The sequence below is a fragment of the Thermobia domestica genome, chromosome 5 (genome assembly GCF_964235325.1).
Source record: "Thermobia domestica chromosome 5, izTheDome1.hap1.1, whole genome shotgun sequence".
NCBI lineage: Eukaryota > Metazoa > Arthropoda > Insecta > Zygentoma > Lepismatidae > Thermobia > Thermobia domestica.
Window position 1 is genome coordinate 266,453,041 of NC_137458.1, and position 8,565 is coordinate 266,461,605.

The following is an 8,565-nucleotide window of genomic DNA, read 5'->3' on the forward strand; positions in this document are numbered from 1 at the left end:
AGCCTATCAATAGCAGTTGCCGTTTTTATGGCAGTAAGAGAACCGGTATTATTATGAAGTTAAATGATGCCGTTCTTTTAGTTCCGAAATCTCTTTCTTCTTCGAGCATTATCAACTATTGTGCTTAGAAGTTTCATGTATGTGGGTTGTTCCAAGAAATGGTCAAATGTTACTCCTCTCTCTTCTCAAAATGTCGGCATAAAATCTTTGAAGAGAGAATGTTGTGTTTTGAATTTTTGTAGGCGATGGCGTCCCTTTATCCTGCCAACTTTTTTTTTTTTTTTACATCTTTTTTAACTTGGGACTGAACCCAGCTGCCATCGCAGATGACTATCCTTGGCGAAACTCATGAATTTCTTGTTTGATATCGCTGTAAATGCGTAATGACTTTTCTTTCCTGTGCTGCTTCTAGTTTAGGGAGACCCATCCAACTTTAAATTTTTTCATGAATGATTATCTTGACGCTCCGAACACTGATGTTCGGTTCTGAAGATACTTTTTGTACTGTTACGTGCTTGATTGCTCAAAATATGGTCCTCCATTAATGGTAATGTTTTTAAAAGCGACAATTTTTCGACAAGTGTGGATCAAATAAATAACACTGTTCAACAACGAAAATGTAAATTGAACAAAATCAGCTAATTCTTATTGATTTTGTGGTGCTGATCACGAATTTGAAAGTTATTTTCGAATATTTGTTCTACTTTTCGTTTTACAGGCATGTCTAATAATAACGCTTTAAAAATAAATATATTCGCTTCGTTTGGGGTAAAGTGTTACACTAATCCGGCAACACTGGAGAAACTATATGAACGCTTGGTTTCATTGTGTTCCTTATCTCAGTAGTGTTCTGCTATTGTTAGAAAAGACAGGTTTAGTGCAGTTATCAGCGTTTTGGGTGTGACGTTTGTGTAGTGCAGGATATAAAAATACAACTACAAGTACGCAAAGATACTGGTATTTCGAATGTATATTTTTAAATAGTTGTCGGAACTATTTCAAGTGACATTTTGAGGATACCAATAAACAAAAATGCCGCGAAATTGTGTAAACAGTGCGGATAGCTTCTGCTACGTGTGTGGGGAAGTGACATTTTCCTCACAAAAGCAGACTATAAGACCAGTAATAAGAAAAGCCTATCAATATTACTTTGGTTGTAAAATTGGAGACCAAGATAAATCTTGGGCACCCCACATTGTGTGTAACACTTGTGCCAGCAATCTAAGAAATTGGATTAATGGGAAGGGGCGCTCAATGCCTTTTGCAGTGCCCATGATTTGGAGGGAGCCAAGCGACCACATCAGAGACTGTTATTTTTGTATGGTTCCTTCCGTCAAGAAGGGAATTTCCACGAAGAAGAAGCGGGCCTTGATCTATCCTAACATTCCTTCTGCAATGCGCTCTTTTCCACATGGAGAAGGACTACCTGTTCCTGACCCACCTAAAGAATACGATCTTTTTTCTGATGATCAAGAAGTTGAAGCTCCTGAATCAAGTACTTCGAAGGACCCTACGTTTGTTGTAGAAGAACTTCCATGTGAACCACATAGACTTACTCAAGAGGAACTAAGTGATCTAATCAGAGACTTGGACCTCTCGAAAAGCAAAGCCGAAATTTTAGCGTCACGCTTAAAGCAATGGAATTTATTGCAGGAAAAAGTAAGTATTTCAGTGTATCGGAATAGGGAGATGTTCACTTCATTTTTTACTGTGGAAGACACACTTGTGGCATGTACAGATGTAAATGGTCTCATAAGGGCACTTAAAATTAATTACGAACCTACGGAGTGGAGGCTCTTTATAGATTCGTCCAAGGTGAGTTTAAAGGCAGTGCTTTTACATATTGGAAATTAACTTCCTTCAATTCCTGTAGATTACGCAGTTCATATGAAGGAATCTTATGAAAACTTGAAACGTTTACTTCAAGCCATTAAATATTACGATTTTCAGTGGCTCATTTGTGGTGACCTTAAAGTAATAGCACTCTTGCTAGGTATGCAGTTAGGGTATACAAAGTATTGTTGCTTTATGTGTGAATGGGACAGTAGAGATCGTGGATCTCATTACCGCAAAAGTGATTGGAGTACCAGAGAAACTCTTCAGCCGGGAGTGAAGAATGTGCAGCATGAACCACTGGTAGATCGTAACCGAATTTTGCTTCCCCCTCTATATACTAAATTAGGTCTTATGAAAGGTTTTGTTAAGAGCATGAACCAAGAGGATGAGGCCTATAAGTACCTAAGAGGACAATTCCCTCGATTAAGTGATGCCAAAGTTAAAGAGGGTGTTTTCATAGGGCCACAGATTAGGCAACTATTCAAAGATCACAAATTCGACGAAATTCTCCAAGGTGAGGAGAAAGCTGCGTGGGAAAGCTTGAAGAGTGTTTGTTCACAGTTCTTGGGAAGACACCGAGCAACAAATTACAAACAACTGATAGCAAAGTTGTTATTGTGCTACGAAAATCTTGGTTGCCATATGTCTCTGAAACTCCACTTTCTTCATTCACATCTAGACTTCTTTCCCGAAGATTGTGGAGCAGTAAGTGACGAACATGGTGAGCGTTTCCATCAAGATATTGCAGCCATGGAGAAGAGATATGAGGGAAAGTGGAGTTCTAACATATTGACCGACTATTGCAAGGGATGCTCCAGATGTAACCTACAAAAGGCAAGCCAAGCGAAGACGCTCAAAATAAAATAAACATAATCCTGTACAAGGGATCACTTGAAACTTTTGTCTACATTGCAGTGTAGTTCTTGCATAAATGGTATTTGTACATATTTTTCATGTTTTGATGTTAATACTGATTTTTATTACGGAATTGTTAATGTTTAACTTGACCACCGTTACTTTATTTTCTGTATCGCTGTGAAACTTGTATTTGCGCAATTTTGAAAAAGGAAGTACAAGGGTATAGAAAGCTATAGGTTAGGGTACTTCTTAACTCACCAGCTTATCACATCACAGTGAAATAGATAAAAAAAAAGTGAAATGTAGGTTTTTACAAGGATTTTGCTTAAATGTTCTATAAATATTAATACATTTGTATATATACAGCTACTGTTGTACAAGGGCGTTTTTTTCACAACCTGAGCTAAGAAAATTATTCTATTATCATTTCCTTTCATATTATGCTTAAATGAATATAAAAATCGCAATTTCAAAGAATTTACGTACTTTCGATCAAAATTTGTTTAACAGTAATATATTCTCTTTCTACCTTGAACGCTGAATATGATTATGCGCTTGTAGCTTGTGCGGTTTATTATTATTATTATTATTAACGGTATAGTTTCCGTTAGATGTCTAGGCACGACTGATTTCATTAAAGGATCAGGGATTATAACTGAAAGTGTTCGGAAACAATGGTTATATTCTGAACAAGTCTCCCAGAAGAAAGATAAAAAGGGAAGAAAAAGTTCAAGCGTTTTTGTAAACTAAAAAAATAAAGTGTGTAAATAAACGTTACTGTTGATTGCAGCAACTCGGTTACGTTGTTCTACCAATTAAAGTAAAGTGAAACATATCAAAGTAATTAAATTTTCTTTAAAAGTACTTCAATATAAAAGTATTTTTCTGTCTTTTATTAGAACAATTGAATATTTTTCTCCTAATACTTACTACATGAAACCGGAGATATTTTTTTTAGGTCTCGAGTTTGCTAACCTTAGTAGGAGTCTGGCTTGTATTAAGTTGAGCAACAGTTTTGATATATATGGGTGAAAACAAAACAGTTTCGATGCCAAAAATGCAAGTTTTGTATGCGTAGCAGTATATTTTTCTTAATATTTTGCATGACAATACTGGAACTTTTGAACTTGGTCCGTTTAATCAGGGATGTACTCTGGGGATGGCTCCTAGATCTGGACTCCCTAAATCCCGGTTATTCTATTAATTTAGTGTACCTTTAGGGGTGATTCAACAAATTTTAATGTAACTTTTCTCGTACTGATTTTGGACCTGTCAAAAGGTTTGAACCTCTCCCGAAATAACCTCCTGTGTACGTATCTGGTTTAATCCTAATAAAATATTAGTTGTTCCGCCTGAGACTTCAGCCCGCTCTACCAAACTTCACATAAGTAAATCGCCAAGTTAAGCGGTTTTGCATATTCAGACTCCTAAGTATGACAACATTTACGCTCTCTCCAACTTCAATCATTTCATGAATTCAACCTGCTTTACGTGTGTTATTAGGCCGTAAAATAGAATGTGATTTATTCTAAAAACATCTTTTATCCATTGCATGAGCTGTAACGTCCAAATATTTACTGAGAACTCGTAGTCCTATCGGAATAAACAAAAGTGAGTATAGAACAGTAAGCTGCTATCACAAAAGTCAAAAGGTCTGCAAAGGCATATGAAATGGTCGAGTGGTTTGGGTCGATACTTTATCAATCACATGTTTGTATGTTCAAACCCAGTAGAAAGTTATATATATATATATATATATATATATATATATATATATATATATATATATTAAAGTGTCTTCCTATTTTCATCTGGAGGTTGAAAACATTTCTGTGAATAATTCATTGGAAATTTCTTTTGTTTCAAATTTGATTAGAATGGAACATTATATGAATTGCAAATCTATAGCTGAAAACAAAATATTAAGTATACCCACTATTCCATTATTATTCTCTGATTTGTAACGAAAAACTATTTATAAATAGTGGTGATTTCAGAAAATTATTCTCGGGGAGATTTTCAATATGCGGGTGGAGGCCATACTCCTAAAACATTGGTAGTCCACATTGAACACTATAGAAGATGTGGTCCCGAAGGCGGAAATTTCTTAGTTCGAGAGGGGTCTAAGATTCATCCTCAGGTAACTTTCTGAAATCACTGCTTAAAAGCTTTTCGTAACAAATATAATATTACACTTGTTTCTCGTTCTACATTTTGAATTGGTAAAATCATAACTTATAGAGAATTATAATAAAAACATAAATAATTATAATACTAATCATGTAAAAATTATCCTTTAAGTTACCAGTTTTGCGTAAGATTTTTTTTTTTTGGATTGCACTTGAAAGTAAGTCCTCTCTATAATGCTGTCTGGAAAACCATGTTTAACTCCAATTAATTAATCAATATTTATACGAATATTTTTTTATTTTACTATTTTTACTATTCAATATTATATACACTTCATTTCCAAATTCAAAATCTCGAGAATGCATATTGGACGAGTGCAGACTCCCAAATAAATCATCATTTATCATATATATTGGTCTCGATTCGAAATCCTATTTAATCGAATCCGACAGGAACACAGACAGAAACGTCGAGAACAGGTAGAAAGATAAAGAAAGAAAAATGTTCTGTGCGGAGACTCGAGCTAAGCTTGAATGCTGCTTTACAATCCGAACGCCTTAGACCACTCGGCTATGGTAACAACTAGTGATTGTAGGAAAGGCTTCGAGTAGCAGTTCTTACAGAACAGGGTTGGCAAAAACCATGGTTTTTATTGAAATAAAAACAGTTTTTTTGTTTAAAGCCGTTTTTTCTTTAAATCAGTTTTTTTTGTTTAAATAATTTACTCTATGTATTTATATTAGATATGAACAGAAATTAGTTTGTTTTGCCTTGGTGTTATTATGCAACAACAAGGTTTTGGTGGAACGGGTCACATAAGCTTAAAACGGAATCCAAGGCGCTTTTCGACTTACATCCAAGAGAAATTACCCATTTGGACACGAAACCGGGACTAATTGATCACAAATGCGATTGCTGACTCACTCACGAAGGACTCCTGATAAAAATACGTTGTACTGATCTTTACATAGGCCTAGTTGTTAATATAATTGTCAAGAGTCATTTCAGAAGGACAAAAAGATAAACAGTTACACAAGTAAAAACATTATATCAGAATTATATATAAATCGGGAAACTCCCGCCTTAGCCATTGGGAAAATCCTTATTACTTTAAATGTATTTGTATATAAATTTTAAGATCAACATATAATCACTACGCTAAAACTGAGGTATTAAATTACAAATTCGGTATGTAGATATCATTCAATAAAATTAGTCAAATCCAAGTTGATGTTAGAAACTACGTGGGTAGTTGATAAATTTTGCCAATTTCTATCAATATATTTAAGCAACCTTGGCTTCTTTATAAAACAACAGGCATTCATTGAAGTAGAAATATATAATTTGGTTTCATTTCGTATGTTTAGGCTTAACATTCTTATGAAATACCAAGGTTATCACGGAGAAGACTTTAGGGACACCTCGAATCGCTACTTCGTTTACACTTGAAAGATGGGTTGTGGTTCGACCGAGAATTGAACACGGGACCCCTTGATTAAAAGGTGAAAAGTGCATAAACGTAATGCGGGTGGTTTGATATGTGGAAAAGTCACCACGAAGTTCACACGATTTAAAGCATTTTTCGTTCTTTTTTCTTTTCTTTTTTTTTTGTTTAAACCAGTTTTTTTTTTTTAAAAAAAACAGCTGGTTTAAACCAGCCAACCCTGTTGCAGAATAACATATTTTCTATTGCTTAAAATTTAAACCTAATTTACTTTGATGTCATATATTTATTAATTTGTTTTATGAACATGTTTTCTTTGACGATTGATTTATGTTGTTGATATACAGTAGATACTATTACACGTTTTTTCATATATATTATAGAAAGTATTAGGGTTATTTATGGTCTTTCATGGAAATTGACTGGTGTATGCGCAGTACACTGAAAGTTCAATTGATGGGGTGAGCGCAACAGTGGTCTAACCCACATTTTTTTAAAAAAAATAGAGAAAAATCAAGTTAAACACATGTGCTTTTTGTACAATATATCAAACACAACGACAAGTGGTTGAATGTGTCATACATTGTACATAAATATATTGTACAAAAAAAAAAAAAAAAAAAAAACGTGTTTAACTTGATTTTTCTCCATTTTTAAAAATGTGGGTTAGACCACTGTTGCACTCACCCCCCTCAATTGGAAGGCGAAGAAGGAAATGCTAACAGACTGTTAGAATGTTTCATCGCTGTGAAGTATAAAGAACAGCTAAGATGTATTTTACGCTTGTTATTGCGTAAAGAATCATCAAGTTAATGTTTGTCCAAGTTCTCACTAATCAATTGGACTCATGAAAAATAATAATATTGTCATTATTACACAATATGCAGAATGAAGAACGTAAATTACATCACGTTGTTCTCGACAAACTCAGCTAAAGAAGGGATAATAAACAAAATGTGCTTTATTCATTTGAATTGAGATAATACAATGAAACTAGAAATTAAACAACCAAAAGGAAAAACATCGTTAAAAAGACAAGAATACTTTTATCCGAGATATGAAATAAAGTCATTAATTAACTGAAATGAAAGTAATATTGGGCATGAAATACGAGTAAGAAAAAAAAAATAAATGTGTTCTTAGAAACGTTCAAAGTAAATTCATAATACTTTTTGAAGATACACTACTCTTCCTTTACGTTTTAACGAACTAATAAGTAAACAAACAAAAGAAAAGAATGAAGAACGAATGTCTTGCTCTTGAAAAAATATAATAAATAAATGAAACTTAAATAAATGTTTACACAAAAAATAGCACACTAGTACTACATGTAGTCACCTCCAGAGTCAATAACTTCTTGAAGTCTGGAGCGAATACTAGATACAAGTCTCTAGCAAGATGACGGTGTGTCATGGAAATGTTGCCACAGTTCCATAACATGATTTTGAAGAAATGCTTGGTCTCTGTTTTCCTCTCTCTCTCTCTCTCTCTCTCTCTCTTTTGATGCTCCAGGAACTCGTCCGCTGAGCAATACAGACGGTTAAATGGGGCTTCCCATTCTTGCATCATGTAACCCCATATATGTTCCATTGCGTTGAAATCTGGGGATAGAGAAGGCCACCCTAAAAATTAACTCCGGATGTTCACTGAGCCACTCTCGTGTTTCCGGGAAGAGTGAACAATACTATTGTCGTGCATAAATATATATTCTTTCTGTTCGGGGAAGTTTCTAAGGACGGTAACAACGCATTTTCGAGAATATTAATGTAAACACTGCTGTTCATTCAGGCACTGGAATCAAATCTCCAGGACCAGTGTCATAAACTCATTTATTCATCATTTTGGCAATATGCAGTTCAAGCAGTTTCTCTGTTTAATTTAAAAGGACTAGCACATCCTAGCAGACGACGTTACTATGTGTGTGTGTTCTGTCACTCAGCGGATGCATGTGGGTGGCGTGACCTTGATCAGCACTTCTTCAGCCAATCACAGCTCGGTCCGCTCTTACGTCACTCAACGCGTGAAACCCACGCGTACAACGAGAGCTGAAGAGATTTAGCGGGAGACAACTTACTTGGCGCCGAACATCCGAAAACACAACCATCTATTCTACACTGCTGCAGAATTCTTTATGTAATTATGTTATTTGCATAGTCGAATCCACGTACATTTCGTAAGAAAAGGAACATCTACAATTAGTATTATCCTATTTACCTTTCCATGATGTAAGACGATGTAAGTATATTATAACCATTAAAATTTTTGAATCTATATTTGAGTGTTCACTGCGATTGTGC